The sequence below is a fragment of the Pleurodeles waltl genome, chromosome 11 (assembly GCF_031143425.1).
Source record: "Pleurodeles waltl isolate 20211129_DDA chromosome 11, aPleWal1.hap1.20221129, whole genome shotgun sequence".
Lineage (NCBI taxonomy): Eukaryota > Metazoa > Chordata > Amphibia > Caudata > Salamandridae > Pleurodeles > Pleurodeles waltl.
The window spans coordinates 179,735,547-179,754,303 of NC_090450.1; the positions used below are offsets into that span (position 1 = coordinate 179,735,547).

Sequence of the window (18,757 nt, forward strand, 5' to 3'; positions counted from 1 at the left end):
CCTGTCTTGTCCACCTGCCGGGGTCCCCCCGCTTCTACCTAACGCGGTGTGTATTCCCTTGTGGACTCTGTAGCTATGTGGCACACTGCCTGGGTTTTGCTTCAGTGTGCCACCACCCACTGTGCCTTGGGATGGCCTACCGTCTCCTCCTACCTACCTACATCATGGTCAAGGGCAACAACCAAAAATGTAAACTTCCTTTCAGTGCAAATAAAATCACAGGCACTTCCCCTGCTATCCTTGTTATGAACCTGGGGCCTGCTGTTGCAACAGGAGGCCCTCCGCTGACATATACAGACGCCATCGTGGAAGAATTACAGACAGGATTCCAGGCCATTGATGATAGACTTGACACCTTAGTTGGGCATCTCAACTGCATGTGGAAGAGATTGGACAGACACCGGACCAGGCTGTAGGCGGCCGAGGAGTATATCTCAGCACTGAAAGATGACTCTGCCACTGCGACAAAGCACCTTGAGAAGCTTGAGAAACTCCTCAAAACAGTGGCTAACAAAAATGAAGTCCTTGAGGCCCACAAGAGATGCAATAATATTTTGCATAATGGGAGTGAAGAGTCTACGGACACTGGGTGACCTGACCCCCCTATGGAACGCCTACTCACTGACTTATTTAATCCTCAAAATTTTACTCTTACCTTTGTGAATGAGCGTACCCACTGATCCTTGGGCATGTGCCCCCCCCAGAGCCGCCCCAAGACCAGTCATGGCCAGGCTATTAAACTTTTGAGACCGGGACACTAGCCTTCATCTGGTGCAAGAGCATGGCTCAATGGACTGGTAGGGATTCACTCTGTCAGTATTCCCAGACTTCACCCTGGTGGTGCAAGAGGCTCGCCGGAAATTCACAGAAGCCAAGGCGGCACTGTGGAAGTTGGGCCTCCACTATGGTATTTTGTATCCAGCACAACTGCGAGTTGATGACCATGGAAAACCATGTTTTTTTGATACTCCAGCAGATGCCCTGCACTTTTGCAAGCAGCTTGCACGTCCGGGTTCCTCACCGAGGAGCTCCACCCCGGTTTCTGCCTCCCAGGATTCTGGCCCTGCATCCAGTGTTGATCTCTTTTCTCCACACTAGATTGACACTGGTCCTGTTGTGGGGCAACCTTTTGGGCCTGTGACCTATATCCTGGGTGTGGGTTGTGCTTTATACTCCTACAGATTTCACATATGTTGTTTCGAATATGGTTCATTTATGTTCTCTCATCAGTCACTTATTTCTGGGCCTGCCGTGCTGAGCCATTGCCACCTCCCTGTGGTATACACATTTTCTGAATGGTTTTGATTCCATATCGTGTTGGAGCTGCTGGGTTTTTTTTTTGCCCGATCTCGGTAGAGGGAGAGGGGTTGGGGCTTTTTGGGTTTTCTCTTGCATTGATTATTGCTCTTCAGTTGCCATTTATGCTACCCTTATGGTACACACCACATGTTTCTTCATATCATATCATATCACACATGACAGTACCCCTAAACTATAGTGTCCCATTTTAGACATCACAATCTTCTCTTGGAACATACGTGGTCTTAATGACTGTCGCAAAGGCAGACAAAGGCTCCACTACCTCGTCAGGCACAAAGCCATGGTAGCTTCCTTGCATGAGACCCATTTGCCTCGAGGCAAGACCCATTCCTTTGCTTCCACCTGGGGTCCCCATTGCTATATCTCCTGCTATAGCTCCTACTCTCGAGGGGGCAGCATTTTGCTATACAGGAGACTCCATTTCCACTTACTATCCACTCTCAGCGGCAAGGCTGGTAGATGTGTCCTGATTACGGGGATGCTGGTGAGTCATTGGATGCTCTTAGTCAATATATAGGACTCAAATGTTGACACTCTTGACTTTTTCCACACCCTCATTATCCACTCTGGTCAATTGGACCATGATCACATTATATTGGGGGGGATTTTAACCTCCTCATTGATCCAAACCTGGATTCTACCTCCACATCCCTAGCCCTTAAACTAAAATCGGTGCGAAAGGTCCAAAGCTCGAAGACATTTGTCATACTTTCTTGCTCCATGACCCAAGGCGGCTTATCCACTCCGATGCCCCTGCCAACACTCACCATTCCACACCACAGGATACCTGGTCCCACCTCAACTATTGGTCAATGTCTATCACAACTATTTCTTGGTTGAGAGATGTTGTCCACCTGGTGTGTACAGAGTCGGCTCATGCGCCAGTGGCCCTATTTCTTCGGCTACCCTATGCCAGTGGCATTGAGTGACATTGAGGTTTCCTGCAATGGCTTTGCATGATGACATCTTCCGCTCAGAAGTCAGGTCAACTACTACAGATTTTTTCTAACCAAACCCCAATTCCGTCCCTACCGATGCCACTCTGTGGATAAGCTTCAAGGCCTGATTCAATAGTATATATATATATACTACACCAAATTCACAAGTGTCACAGCTTCTCATCAACAACTTTTAGCATTTTTCTGACAGCAAATCGTCATGGGGGAACATAGCGGCCAGCTAGGTGTGCTGGCTGTGGGTCTCTCGCCTTCCGGGGATGCTCACTCACTCCCCTACCTTTTACGGATGATTGAGGGGGTCTTACGGCCTCCTGGCCGTATGAAATCGCCCGCATGAGATTGCCTGCATCGGATGGGTGTCCTGGCGCTGTGGAATCCCTCCGGGCAGGCTGAATCCGCACCACACCTGTTTCCTTAGTTTCCCTTGCGCTGGCTCCATGCAGCTTGGCTGGTCCGCCGGAACAGTGGTGCGGCGGCCAGGCTGTGCATCCATGGCGGCCTGGGCAGAGTCAGTACAGACTCATTCCTTGCTCTGCCTTGGCTGGGACTGAAGCTGGGAGGGGAGTCTTTCCCTACCAGTGGAAGTCAGGATTATTTTTGTACACTCCAGGCTCCCAGGTTGGACATCGCTGCATGACCCCCAGCAACCATCGGGGACTGGGGCCTCGACACGGCAACAGGCGGGGAAATCATATTTATCCAAGCCCGGTTTGGACCATCCGGGCCCTCCACTAGCCTCTATTTAGTCATCATGGGGCACTAAGGAAAGAAGCAAGCGATCTGTTAAAGGCAAGCCCCCCCAGTTCATGATCACCATTACTTCATGAGGGAGGGGTGCCTCTTCAAAGTAAGCAGCACCGCTGATAAAAAACATCACATAAATAGGAGACACTGTAAGGTTTACTACCAGGAGAGTGAAAATCACCCCCTCACTTAGATCCTTCTTTAAGGTACAAGACCATATCAGTCCCCTTACCCAACAGAACATGGTTACTTCCTTAGCAAACACGGAATCCACTTCGGCAGAAGCATTCCCTATGCTGTCGGACTCACTGCAATGCTCAGTTACCCATGAAATAGGACAGGGCATAGTTGGGAGGGCCCTGTATTACCACAGACGGGGGAGGTTGTTCAGAGCAGCACAACCCACACGGAGATTCTACTATAGTCACTATTAGAAGAGATGAGAGACAAGTTCGCTATATCAGAGTCCGACCATGCTAAAATTCAGGGGGCTTGTGATATTCTCTACGCAAAAATTACTAACATGATGGAGAGACTAGGGGCCATGGAGTCCACCATCGGAGTGTTACAGGCAGAGGTGGAAGCTAACAGACATGAAGTTCAAGCTTTAAAACGAAGCGACAAAGATCTGAGAGGTAAATTACAATCACTGGAGAATAACTGTAGGCGAAACAACCTTAGATTCTTGAATATTCCAGAGGGAGTGGAAGGGGACAACATTAAAGGTCTTATTATAACTTTAATTAAAGAACATCTCCCCACGGTGGCATCCATCGATCTGGACCTGGAAATACAGAGAGTTCACTGGGATCCCGTTAAGAGAAATCCTAATGGGGATAAACCCAGAAAGGTGTTGGTTAATTTTACCTCATACCGAGTAAAGGAGCAGATCTTTACAGAAGCTCTTAAAGTTCGGGGTTTCAAGCACGAGGGTTGGACTTTCTCAATACGATCTGACATATCCAGGGCAACTCAAGATCAATGATGGGAGCTGGGGAAGCATACGCAGGAGCTTAAGTCTTTAGGGGCTACTCTACAACTGAGATTCCCCGCTACCCTGAGAGTAATGTGGAAAAATAAAATGTATAATATGAGGGATCCCTCAAGAAGTCGCAGCACTAATTGAACAGATAAAAGGGGAGAACTAGTGGGCTCCGGAGCCACGGGGCTCAAGGATAGGATGGACCACCCATTTTGGTCAAAAGGAGGGTTCCCCAGGGAGGATTGGGGGAAGGGTAGTCTTGGGGCGGCACATCACAAAATTATTTGGTTAAGTTTTCACAGGGTGGGGAGCAGATAGGAGTAAATAAAAAAAAAGAAGAGTCCTCATATTTTAACACAACTCTCTGGTTGGACAGAAGGCAGATACCTGAATTGGAATAGGATGAGGGGGTCCGGGGTCACTTCTAAACTCAAAATTCTTACTTGGAATGTAAATGGACTTAGAGTAAACAGCAGGAGAATGAGAATTTTAGAATTTTTAAGATTATCTGACAGTCAGATTATTCTCCTGCAAGAGACACATTTAAGATACAAGGAGTGGATGAACATTCTTAAGGCGCAAAGGTGGATTATTCAGTTTGCTTGTACTAACCAATCCTGTAGTGTGAAAGGGGTGGCAATTAGGTTCAAGGTCATTTGACTGACGTAAGTGCTGACCCTAAGGGGAGGTGGTTGATAGTGAACATCAAATTATAAGGGGTCAAGTATACCCTGGTTTCTTATTATGGATCCAATGTGGATGACCCAGGTCCACTTATGGAACTGTACGAGCAGCTGTCCAAAAGAGCAAAGAACCTGATAATAGTTGGAGGGGACTTTAATGTTTTGCTTAACCCCACCCTAGATAGGTCCACCCCAGACCAACTGTCAGCACAATCAGGATGGGAAATTGTTTACATAATAAAATGAAGAATGTTGGTCTGATTGACCCTTGGCGAACTAGAATGGGGCAGATCAAAGAGTTCACCTTTTGAAACAAAAAATATGGTCACGCCTCAAGAATAGATTTTTTGTCTGATAGACACAAGGCTTTGAAATAATCTAGTGGGAGCCTCTCACCAGCCATGCCACCTTCCGGATCATTCAGCCGTACAGCTAGACATCATACTCATTGGTCCTTGTGTACATCCCAGAAGGACACTTGATAGATTCCTCCTGGGTGAGGAAGAGATTATATGGATGCTAAAAAGGGATTCAATGGACTTTTTTGAGATCAACCTAGGTTCAGCATCAATAACCACAGTTTTGGAAGCATATAAAGCCTTTATTCATGGTAAACTGATTAGTTATGTAGCTTACAGGGCAAAGAGAACTAAAGCCCCAGTAGAGACTCTGGAGGGTAAACTCTGCAAATTACAAGCCTGTATGGATATCTCTAAGGATGCAACAACACAAGTTTGCTTACAGCACCGAATCCAGGAAGTCAAAAATTCACTTAAGATATTCCTGGAATCAATAGTAAGGAGTAAGCGGGAAGCTAGCAAATTAGCACACTTTGAATATGGCGAAGGTTGTGGGAGGTTACTAGCTTGGAAAATCAGGTCTGATAACACTAGGAATACTACTAAAGGAATGATGATTGATGAGTTGGGTAGAATGTCTTCAGAAGATCAAGATATCGCAGGAGTTTTTGTCAAATTATTTTTTGGAACTATACAGGGAAGACACCGTGGCCTCAGCCGAGGAGATTGAAGCTGGCTGAGGGCAGACACTCTCCTTAAACTAGAACCAGGTAAGAATCAGATTCTCAATCAATGCTTCCAAGCCGGAAAGGTAGACAACGTTATTGCTGGGCTGAAAAATGGGAAGGCTCTGGGCCCAGATGGAATACCAGCTGAAGTATGCAAACTGCTGAAAGAACAACTTGTACCAGTCCTAACTCAGTTGATAAATTCGATATTCATAGAGCCCACCCTGGTCCCGACTTCATGGAACAAAGCTATTATAAATCTAATATTAAAGCTGCAGAAGGATGCTAGGAGTTGTGAGTAGTATAGACCCATCTAATTGCTCAACAATTACTATAACATGTTTGCACAAGTGCTTGCCAGGAGATTGGACAATGTGATTGGTGGCCTTATACATAACATTCAGAAAGGTTTTATGCAAAATTGGCACTTAGGGGATTTGATTCATTATCTAGTTTCCGCAATTGATTTTGCCACTACTACTAACATCCCTCTCGCCACACTAACAATCGATACTACAAAGGGGTTTGACAGAGTGAGCTGACTCTTCCTGCATGCAGTAATAAAACACAACAACTTTGGAGATAATTTCCTTAAGGCAATTAAAGCTATCTACAAAACACCCATAGCCAGGATTCTTCTCAATGGTAACTTATCGCCACATTTTAAAATTGAATGAAGAACACAACAGGGATGTCCTCTCTCCTCTTCTTTTTAACTTATACATTGAACCATTGGCTAGGAGAATTAGACTAGATCGGAGAATAGTACCCTTTCTGTACCAAAGCTGGGTGCTGAAGGAAGCTTTATTTGCAGATGATTTCTTAATTTATACACAGAATCCTCAAAGTTCCTTTCCTGCACTTTTTGAAACTATAAAAAGTTTTGGGGGAATCTCGGGCTATTTAATCAACAGTGATAAATCTGAGCTAATGACCTGGAATGGCCCAAAGGATAGTATTTTAGAGAAAGATGAAATTCATTATCTAGGGGTAAAAGTGGTTATAAACTTGGCTGAGATGGCCCAGGTGAACTTCCTAAATCTTTATAGGGAAACAAAGAGGCTTCTCTACCAATGGTAGCATCTACAACTTTCTTTTCTAGTTAGAACAAATTTAATATAAATGGTGATACTGCTGAAATTTACCTTTATCTCTAATGTTCTCCCCTTATTTTCTAACACCGACTTGTTACAAAAACTGCAGGGGGAAGTCATGAGTTTTATTTGGTCACATAAAAATCTAAGAATAGCTTGGAAGAAATTGAGGAAGAAGAAGTGAGACAGAGGAATTGCACTTCCGGATTTTTAGCTTTACTATTGGGCATTTCAACTAAAAAACATCAGACTGCTACTCTCTAAAGAATACGCATCCTCACGATTGCGGGCGTTAACAGGGAGCCTCCGTGAGCAGGGTACACACTTTCTCTATAAATTTGGCCATCCTAGGTTTTACAAAAAAGTAAGTTTAAAAGTTCTAAACACGGCTCGTAGGTAGAATCTGAATTGTGACCCGCAAATTGCTAGTCAGAGCGACTCGCAATTTGCGAGTCGCAATTCAGAATGTAGGATGGTGTCCCTGACACCATCTGTGACTCGCAAGGGGGTCGCAAAGGCCCACCTCATTAATATTAATGAGGTGGGTTATAATTTGCGACCCCCTTGCGAGTGGTGGCATTCACAGGGATGGTGGCCTGCTGCGGACCGCAGACCACCATGTCTGTGACTGCTTTTTTAATAAAGCAGTTTTTTTTGTAATGCAGACCGTTTTCCATAAAGGAAAACGAGATGCATTACAAAAACAAAAAATGAAACATTTTTCTGCCTGCTCTGGAAAAATGTTTTTAATGGCATTCACAAAGGGTAAGGGGTCCCATGGGGACCCCTTCCCTTTTGCGAATGGGTTAGCACCCATTTGAAATGGGTGTTAACTGCGATTGGTTTGCGACCGCGTTCGCGGTCAAAAAGCAATCTGGCATTGCACTGCGACTCGCAATTAGGAAAGGGACTCCCCTTCCTAATTGCGACTCACAAACCCGTTTTGCGAATCTGTAACCAGGTTACCGATTCGCAAAACGGGTTTTGTGCATTGGAAAGTGCAGTTTGCATGTCGCAAACAGCAAAATTCTCTGTTTGCGACGTGCAAACTGTTTCCTACATCTGGCCCATGGTTCCCAGTGAGAAGAAGATTAGTAATCCTATACTATAGTGAGCTGGCTCCAATCTGGGATTCGCCCGGTACCCCATTATGTTTACAAGATGCATTAGCTATTCCATTGATAGAGATAAGAATTGTATGATGGGGACAAATATTTATAAGGGGCTCTGTGATTCCATGGGAGTCCCTATCTGACACGACAAATGCTAGGTTATCCAGGTACAAATATATACAAATTAAAATTTGGGTACAAGGAGAACATGAGGCAGGGCTTGTCACGGATTGGGAAAGCGAAATTATAGGCACTCACAGATTAAAGAAAGAAGTCTCAAGATGGTACTGGGCATTAATTCAAGCTGAAGATGTTTCTCTTCCATTACCCGTAGAGGTGTGGAAATCTGATCTTCCAGCACCCGACCTTCCTCATCTTTGGCAGGCATCTATGAATATACTCTGGTCTGTGGTGAAATCCGCCCCTTAAGGAGGAATCACCTGTTTACTGTGTATAGGGCCTATTGGAAGCCCGGAAGGCTAGCTACAATAGGATTTCAAAGGAAGAGTAACTGCCCAAAATGTGATCTAGAGGGTGCGGATGATATACGCTTTCGGTGGCGGTGCCCGGAAATTCAAACATTCTGGGAGAAAGTGGGAAAGATGATTTTAGCCATCATAAATAGATGAGCAGATGTAAGCCTACCAATGATTAATGAGGTACCTGGGGGGAGCATACATGATAAATTAGAGAAACTCCAGGATAATTTTATTTATTTATTTGGTGTTGATAGCACGGATGGAGATATGTATTAAGTGGATATCTAGATTTCCTCCTCCTCATAATGATCGGCAATTGTTGGTGAATAGAATCTCTGACTTAGATAGTAGTAACGGGTCAGTTAAATGTCAGAGAAAGGGGGAACCTTTTCTTACTTTCTACAGAGCTAATCATTTTCATTATTAGACCGGGGAGACATAACACTAATAAACTTGTGACATCTGAACACGGCAAGAGTCCAATGATTAATCAATAAGACGCAACAGAGAGGAGGTGAGGGTGTGGATTTGCTTTTCCTCTGCCCCCCTCATGAACCTTCTCCTAAGGTTGTTGGAGGTTGCCTATCTGGTGTCAACTCTTGGGTTAGGGGGTCTGACCAGAGTCAGGACACATCTTGGTTCCTCCTGTCTTTTGTTATAAATGAGGACTAAAAAAAAACAATTCTTAGCCGAACTCATCCAACTTGTTGATCCATTACATGGCTTCAAGACCCGAGGCCTGGATGGCTTCACTGTTGCCTTTTATAAACATTTTAAACACCGTCTTGCACCCAATTTACTGGCCATGTATATGAGACTTTGACAACAAAGTTTTTACCCCCAGTGCCACTGGAAGCGGTCATCACCCTGATACTTAAACCTGGTAAAGATCCATGTGCATGTAGCTCCTATCGACCAATATCACTTTTGAACTTTGATAATAAAATTCTAGCTAAGGTGCTACTGAACCAACTCTCTCAGCTTTTTGAACAAGTTATATCACTGGTGCAATCATGTTTTGTTCTGCCTCGGTCGACCTCCCTGAATCTGTGCACCATCTTCTCAGTTCTCAATCACATCTCCCCTGACACACTGACTGCAGTGGCATTGTTGGATGCCAAGAAGGCCTTTGACTCCTGAGAGTGGCCTTTCCTACAAGCCACCCTCATTAAATTAGGTATACCTCTACACTTTACCTCTATGATCAAGTTATTGTATGCGCAGCCCACCGCTCGTATTGGTGTAAATTGCTCTCTATCTGAACCCTTTCCAATTTCGAGGGGCACGCTGCAGGGGTGCCCTCTCTCTGCCCTCTTCTTCATAATTGCGTTCGAAACCCTGGTAGGCCACCTCCAGGGAAGACACAGCCACTGAGGACTGCAGCTCCGTACTGGCCCACTACTTCTGTCCTTTTAAGCCGAAGACATTTCGCTTTTCATCAGACACCCTGCTGACAACCTGTCACCACTTTTGCAGGAAATTACCCATTTTGGAGCACTCTCAGGATTATGTATTAACTGGTCTATATTGGAACCGTTCCCACTCATTGATTCCACCACCCTTTTCAAGGATGACTTCCCGTTGGCTTGGTGTGCGTGTCCAGTGAAGTACCTTGGCATCATGCTCCACAGAGATAGGGAGCGCGTGATCAGACTTAAATATGGTCCTCAATTGACAAACTGACCTCCCAAATTGAATAGTGGCTGCAACTTCCTTTATCCATGGCTGGACGCATTGGAATTAGAAAAAGGTGGTACTGCCACGTTTTGTATATTTATTTCTTAATATTCCCATTCCACTCACAAGCACATTCTTCGCCACATTACGTGGCCTTATCTTCCAACTGATCTGGGCAGGCCGAGGACTCCGGGTGTGTTGGGACACACTAGTTTAACCTTTTGAGCGTGGAGGTTTGGGGGTGCCTCATATGCAACTCTACTATTTGGTAGCCCAATGCCAACACACCCATTATTGGTTTCACCCAGACTCTTGGATCCCTTATGTGAAACCTGAAGTTTACCTGGCATACCCTACAGTGCTCGCATCCCTGTTCCCTAGTGGCCATCCTCTGAGTCTCACCAATATCCAAACTCTGCTCCACCACTAGTTGGGCCTGGACAAAAATGGCTGCGCTTACTTGGGGGTTCCCTTCTCTATTCTCCACAGATAACACCCTCCCCAGCCCCTGGCTGACCATAACCAATGAGCTGATAGTTCAGCACACACTCTCGAGCCTCAATATTCACATCTTTACTGATACGTTCCCTGACGTTCATGTGGTAGTTGTGGCAGATGAGACTCTCCTTCTCATGCTTACATACATGGAACAGTTCATAATGTGCTGCATCCTCAGCGCAGTCTGCACGTCTTTTCCTGCATATCCATTAGCACCACCCAAGTTTACCCCATTGACTTCCCTCTGTGCTGAGGAGACTGGACAATGCCTGGTTACTAAACTCTATTGTACATGCATCGCCATGCTCCCTACCCGTCATACTAAAATCTGACAAACTTGGGAGTTGGACCTGGGTCATACAATTAGTGATTGGCCTGCTACACACAGACTCGCTTAGAGCCTGATTTATACTTTTTTTAGCACCATGTTTGCGTCACTTTTTGACGCAAAAGCGGCACAAACTTACAAAATTCTATCATATTTTGTAAGTTTGCGCCGCTTTTGCATCAAAAAATGATGCACATGCAGAGCTAAGAAGTATAAATCGGGCCCTTGGTCTCTCCCAATTACCACCATAAACTCCTACATTTCAAATTCCTCCACAGGATGTATGTCACACCCAGCTTCCCGGCATGCTTAGACCTATCCAAATGTCCTAATTGCCTGAGCTGTTCCTCATCTATTCCTGCCTTTGCCCACTTATTTTGGACATGTTCGCAGATTGCTGCATACTGGCTCCCTATTTACAACATACTTCCTCAAATGATGCATTTGGCCCTCAACACCAGCCCCTTACTAGCTCTACTGGGACATGTCCAGGACATTCCCAAATCAGTTTGGCAATTTACTGCCATCGTTCTTCTATTGGGAAAGCAAGAAGTAGCTCTGCACTGGATGTCACGTCACTCCTCAACTGTCAAGGCCTGGCTTGATAGTGTAGTCTACTGTGATACCAAGAGTGAAATATATGCCACACTTCAGTCCCCACCTCTCGCTTTCAAAACATTTGCCACCCACTCTGCAACTATTTTCTACTCGCAGGCCACTCAGATCCTCATCCCCCCTTAACCTCCCTGCATTGGTGCTGATATTATGTCATCACATTCCTCAGTTCTCTTTTAAGTGTGGATACGGTACCCTAATAATGGATCCAACAGTTTATACCCCTGATCTTGCTAGTTTTATAATCCATAATTTTGCTTGTTTTCTGATATGTATGAACCTCCATCTCATGCTGTGCTTATTGTGACAACTGACTTGCTCTTATTGACAGCCTTTTTTCTGTATTGTTCTATAAAATCATAAATAAGATATGAAAAAAGCAAAAAAAAGTAAACAATATCCCTCAAAATCCTGCATAAAAGTGCAGAAATGAAAAAAGTAATAAACAAATAACAATGTCAAACATAACAGATTTAACAGTAAACATTTAACAACAGCTGATATACACCTTAAAAATAACAATACACAACCACACCACTATACGCCCCACAATCCATAACAAAAATAAATATCATATAAATATCTACATTTTCAAATACATTATTTTCATACTCATTACATTAATCAATTGAAATAAATTTATATTTCTTTTATTGCATCAGTACCTACCCAACCTGGCATTGCAATTTAGTATATAATGTAAAGCTTTAATAACATATAAGGAAATAAATAACAAATAAGAATTTAATCAAATAAAAATTATACTTAATTTAAACACCACTACCTCATGAATCCCCCATAAACCCAACAACCCACAAATAGATTAGTTTAATATTATTAAAAAAATCCACCATATCATAGGTAATAAGAAAAAGACATAATATAATACAATAGAACAAAAATGATGTTCTGGTAAACTATATTTAAAACTTAAATATTATTGTAAAAAATTAAAAATCAATATATATTTACCTTTCATATTTTTGGGTACAATACTTTTGTATTCACAATATATTGTCCACAATACAGTGGCCAATGTTTCTGAGTTGTTTGTAGGTGGGACACCTTTAAAACAATTTCCAAATTGTTTCAAAAGATTCTGTCAGCAGTGCTACATTGAGGAAAATACCAAATATCTTCAGGATTATCACTCTCTAAAACACATCTTTCAGTTTTGTGTGTGGAGTGATGGGGTACCTTAGCTCGATTCCCTGGCCTATATAAAATGCTCTACTCTATTAAATTCTTCAAGGCGCAGATGGGCCTACACTGTTTCGGTTTTTTAGGCACCTTCCATTCTTAGGAGAAAAGATCCACAGGGACAATCAAGCTTCACGGACAGAACTCTGTCCCTATTTAGCTCTGTAGCCAGCAGAGAACCTGTGCCACTTGTTCAGGGACAGAATTTCAGTCAAAGGAAGGGGCTCCTTCTGTCAATGATAAAGCAGGAAATCATCATTGCAGCAGAAAAGGAGTCTTTGGGCCCGTTTAAGAATGTTCACGGTCTAACTGCCGTCCCACGGTGGTAGCGGACTGAGTACTCTGCTGAGCTGCAGGCATTCCCACCTGCCGTATTACAAAGTTTCTGATTGGTTGGTGGTCTCTTTGCAGCAGAGTCACAACAGTGTGACGTGATGTAGCAGGAACTGTGTGCACTGACACCATGGCTCCATAGCACAAGAAGTGTTGCACACTCCATCTCCAGTAGGGGTGCTGCATGCAGCGACAGTATGGCCCCATGGAACAGGAGACAATGCACAACATGCCACCTGGAATGGACACTGCGCGCACTGTGATTGTGTTGCAACAAGTTAGAGACATTCAGGGACAGAATTTGGTGAGTTATCCCCTCATTTACTGCCTTTCCACTGATTTACGCATGGCAGTGTCCCCGCCAGAAAAAGCTCAGTGGAAAAGCAGTTCATAATTTGCATGGAGGGAAGCTGGGTGGCAACTCCCCCCATGAGCTTCCTCTGGCTGTCCCGCTGCAAGAGCAGAAGTATCAGCAGAGGTGGTGGGACTGAGGCAGTCTTCTTGTCATGTTGCCGCTCTCTTCGTAATCAGGCAGTCGGGCCACCAAGATAGTGGGCGGGAGGAATGCCGAAAAGCAGAGGCCGTCCCAATCGCTCCAACATCATAATATGGCCCTTTATCTTTGTCAGATGCTTTCAGATTCTCTCCTTGGGACGAGTCACACAGAGTGTCTTTGCGGTCAGCCAGTAAGTGGCTGGACCACCAGCCAATCCTAACAGAAAAACCACCAGGCTTTCCACTACTGGTTTTGCAGCAATGTGGTGCATGTCCTTACCTGAGTACTTGGTTTGCACCTTCAAAACTATCATAAAATTCCATGGACCAAATACCCATGATCATGAATGTTTGTCTCACCTGCATAAAGGGCCACTTTCCCTCCCACCACCACCCCTGTGCTTTCTTGGTCATCCCTCTCAGCTTCTGAGGAAATTGACACCCCTGAGCCCACACTTATCCCAACCCACATGTATCATACCCTACCAGCAAACTATGGCTTCACTGCGTTTCTGGGCCTCCTTTCTTCATAGAAAACATGTTACAGATTCAATGTAATCACAAGTGGCTACTTGGCAGTCCATAAGAGGTTTCCTATCTTACATCATGGGCAGTTTGCATTGCCTTTGGAGCGATTTTTAGACAGCAAAGCCATCAAAGGATGTACAGACTGTGTAATTCCAGATACGCTTATTCCTCTTTGTTAGAAATAGGGTTTCTCGTTGGCTAGGGTATGCACCTTGGCCAGGCAGACCTTTCCCACTCTAGTCAGGGCAAGGGAGTTACACGTCCAAGATAACCCCTGCTCACCCCCTTGGTAGCTTGGCACGAGCAGTCAGGCTTATCCCAGAGGCAATGTGTAAGGCGTTTGCACAACACATGCAATATCCCCACCACAAAGGAAACACAACACCAGATTAAACGAAAATATACTGTATTGTACACAACGCAATTATCAGACCAAACATCACATATCAGTACTATCCTGCTACCTTAGCAGTTGTCAGAACATTACACATTAGTTACCCTGCAAACGAGCAGTAGTCACACCTAACACACAGGTTACTTAGTATTCTGCAACATAAGCAGTAGTCAGGAAAACACATTATTACACCAAAGCACTTGTCATAAGAATATCATACAATGCCCATGATAGGAACATTAGAAAACATATGGCAAGTTAGAAGAACATATTAGCAAGCATGTCCACAAACGAAACACTTGCATATGCACACAGAAACATCATAAAACAGGTAGGCAATATATCAATCAGCCGAAGTCTGTAGGAAGAACTTTAGATTATATATATGGACCCCTTTCAAGGAGTACCTGTTTTGATGGTAAAGGCACCTCCAGTGCCTGAGGAATGAAGGAGGTGAAAAATGGGGACCCCGGCGCTCCTGTGTGCAAAACAGGGGCCTCCTCTATTTTTCAGACCCGAGGAGGGCTGCACACCCCTCTCCTTTGTGCGTGGACCCCTCTGGGGACCCGTGATTACTAGGGGCCCCCTGGGCCTCCACCTGCCCTCATGTGGGGGGCCAAGGTCACCCAATACTTTAGGGACAGGAGGGGGGCGGCACGCACCCCCTCCAATTTGCACCGGGCCCCTACGGGGACCTGTGATCTCTAGGGGTTCCCCCCTGGGCCTGCACCAGCCCTCCAATGCGGGGGGGAACAACACAATGCCCCGAAGGAAGGATGCGGCAGCCCGGCGGTGCGGGGAACCTCCGATAAGGTTTCCACCCCGCCTATCCTTGGTCTACATCAAAGGAGGAGAGCGGGGGCACAACAAACCTCGGTCCCTCGATGCGCTCCTCCTGGAGTGAGTATTGAGCCTGCCGGAGGCTCACAACGGGCTCGGCTGCGCCCAGGTAATCCTGCCCGACCGGCATGCGATCTCATTCTCTTTCCCCGGGCTGCAGCGGTGCAGGCCCCTAAGTCAAGGCCTTCTGGTGCCCCAGGGGTGCTCCACGGAGAAGACCTCGCCCCGGGGGCACCGATAGGAGCACACTTGCTCCGTTATTCTGCAAAGTCAGTTTTCTGGTGCCCCCGGGGCACAAAGGGCAGCGCGACTCCGGCGCTGCCTGAAACATGACCCGGGTCACGGCGGTGATGCCCCCACAGCACAAGAAAGCGCTTTTCAAGCGCTATTAGGTCACAGGAAGCAGCGCTTTCCCTGGCAGATCGCCAGATTTGTTATAACTACAGCAGTTTCCAAAGTGCTAAATCTGCCCCATCTTGAAGCACTCCTCGAGCTTCCTACTGTTGCAGGGGTCAGGGGCCACAGCACCCTTACCCTGGGGAGCAGAAACTAAGGAAGAGGCCCACAGGAGAAGGGGCTCAGCAACAGGCCAGCACATAGAGGATGCAAGCTGGGGGCTAGTCCTTTCAGTGACAAAGCAGGTCACAAGTCAGCACAGCAGCAGCAGCAGTCCATGGCGGTTCCTGGTGAGTCCTTTCAGCCTTTTGTGTCCAGTTCCAAGATGATTCCAAGAGTCTCCAAATTGTGGAAATTTGTGGAAAATTCCCCTATACTTATACTCAGTCCTTACAATATTTTGCAATGGTAGGGAGAGGAGGTTCCAACCAGTTACAACTGGTTCTGGGAGTGCCCCCTCTCTCCTTTCAGCACAGGCTCCAAACATCAGTGGGGGGTTAATGACCCTATTGTGTGAGGTCAGGGCACAGCCTTTACAAATGTAGGTGTGCCCCGCCTCTCCCTTCTCTCAGCCCAGGAAGACTATTCAGTATGCAGATGCACCTCTGTGACACCTTCCACCCTCCCTGTGTACAGGCTGTCTGAAAAGTATGCACAAAGCCCCAACTGTCACTCTGCCCAGACGTGGATTGGAGTCAAGCTGCAAAACACCAGAGTCATAAGCAGAGATAAATGCGCACTTTCTAGAAGTGGTATTTCTGTGATGGTAGTAAACAATACACCTACACCAGTAAGTAGCATTTATTATCACCATCACAACCATACCAAACACGCCTATGTTACCCCTCATAAATCAGACAATACCCCTTACACATAAGGCAGGGCATTTCTAATGCAATCCTATGAGAAGGCAGCACTCACAGCAGTGAGAAACTAAGTTAGGCTGTTTGTCACTACCAGGACAGGACATGCAACCTTGCACATGGCCTGCCTTTCTACATACATGGCACCCTGCCCATAGGGCAAGCTAGGGCGGACCTTAGGGGTGACTTACATGTAGTAAAAGGGGACTTCTGGGCCTGGCAAGTAAATTTAGATGCCAGGTCCCTGTGGCAGAAAACTGCGCACACAGGCCCTGCGCTACCAGGCCCGAGACAGGTTTGAATGTCTACTTCAGTGGGTGGCGCAAGCAGTGCTGCAGGCCCACTAGAAGTATTTAATTTACAGGCCCTGGGTATAGAGATACCACTGTACAAGGGACTTATAGGTAAATTAAATATGCCAATTATGTATAAGCCAATCATACCAACTTTAGATGGGAGAGCATCTGCACTTTAGCACTGGTCAGCAGTGATAAAGTGCTCAGAGTCCTAGAGCCAACAGCGAGAGGTCAGAAAAACCAGAAGGAAGGAGGCAAAAAGACTGGGGATGACCCTGCGTAAGGGAAAAAGTCCAACACTCTTATAATGTACCTGAGCTGAGTTTAGGTACATTAGATTTCAGTGATAATAACTCAACTTCACCACTGTTTTTCAGTTCATGTTACAGATAATCTACTTTACAAATCTATGTTTGGTTGAAAGAAGAATTCTTTTCAGCTTAGAGGAAGAATGGATTTACACAGCCTGATTCACAAAGGTAAACTTACACATTTGTGTAACTTTACTCTTTTTAAGTATTCACATAACTGCATTTTAATAGTAAGTTTACGATTGTGGAGACTTTGTAGTCAGGGCAGAGAGCTCTCCACATAAAAAGATATCTATTTACATTTCAACATTATTGTCCTGTGTCAAAGGGTAAGGACAGGTATGCACTTTATCTATGGCATATGGCACATTCCTGTCCTTTCCCCCTATTCTGGTGCCATTTTGACAGTCTAGTGCCAATACAGGCACCCTTGCACCATGGTGTTAGGGTGCCTGTGTTACATACAGGATTGTTTTTGTGGAGGAAGGGGCACACATAAAAATATATTTTTTCTCATTGCGCCTCCCCTGGTGAGGTGTAATGTTTTGGCACATCCCCAGGTTCACAAGGTCTTGTAGGTCTGGGGATACATCAAAATCCATGGGAGCTGTGTGGGAACACCGACCCTAACTCCCATGGAACACCTCCCTAATGCAGAATAAGGCAACACAGTGATTTGCGTTGCCTTGTCTTTTTCCACATCTATGAGGCCATTCAGAGCCACACACAGTGGCTTTGCATGGCCTCATAGATATGATTTGAAGGTTTGCACTGCCATTGGGGCACACAAAGTGATGCAAAAGGCTCGTAAGTATGCCCCTAAGTTTACAAATGCAGAGACTTTGGAATCATTGCAGAGCACTCTGCACACAAAATATATTGTTGTATGTGAGGGGTTCTCTGACCGACTACGTAGCCTCTGCACTTGTAAACTTACTATTAAAATGCAGTTTTGTGAATACTGAAAAAGTGTAAACTTAGACAAACACTTATGTTTAGCTTTGTGGCTCAGGCTTTCAGTATATATTTTTAATCATTTACAATAAAGCACACCGGTGACTGTTGCTCCTTAGGGTATGGTCTCTTCCTGCATGCTCATACTCCAGCTGAAAGAATGGAGGACAATCCAAAACATGGAGATGTGCAACCTAGTGGTGCATCAAGTAGTGTGTCCTCGTTTGTAATCTTCACATTAAAATCCAATGAGAGTGTTGCTTTCTCTTCATTAAGAAGAGCAAAATAATTCTATAAACTTTACAGTTGTTACTACATATCTCATTACTTGACATGACACAATTCCTTCTAGACGAAATTATATATTTGAGTAACCAGTTGCTGAATGTTTTGTTCTAGAACCTTGGAATTTATTGTACTGTAATAGGTCTCTAAAAAATATCACTCAACTTGGCAATTAGGGAAAATGTTTTGTCTTGAAGCTAACTGTGGAAGTCAAGCAATAGTGAAGCATTTAGAACCTTCTTTTGACACACCACCCCCGGACACCATGAGGAAGCATAGATAAGGTGGACCATCTGCCAATAAGGCAGCAGAGAAGGTGCGTTCTCTAGCGGTCTGCTTGGTAC

At 45.1% G+C, this 18,757-nt stretch overlaps 1 protein-coding gene across 1 annotated transcript in view; it reads right to left on the bottom strand.

The window, feature by feature from the left end:
- The window catches only part of LOC138265569 (mast cell carboxypeptidase A-like), a 222,652-nt gene that overhangs the window by 136,642 nt on the left and 67,253 nt on the right, over window positions 1–18,757 (bottom strand). The window lies entirely within an intron of this gene.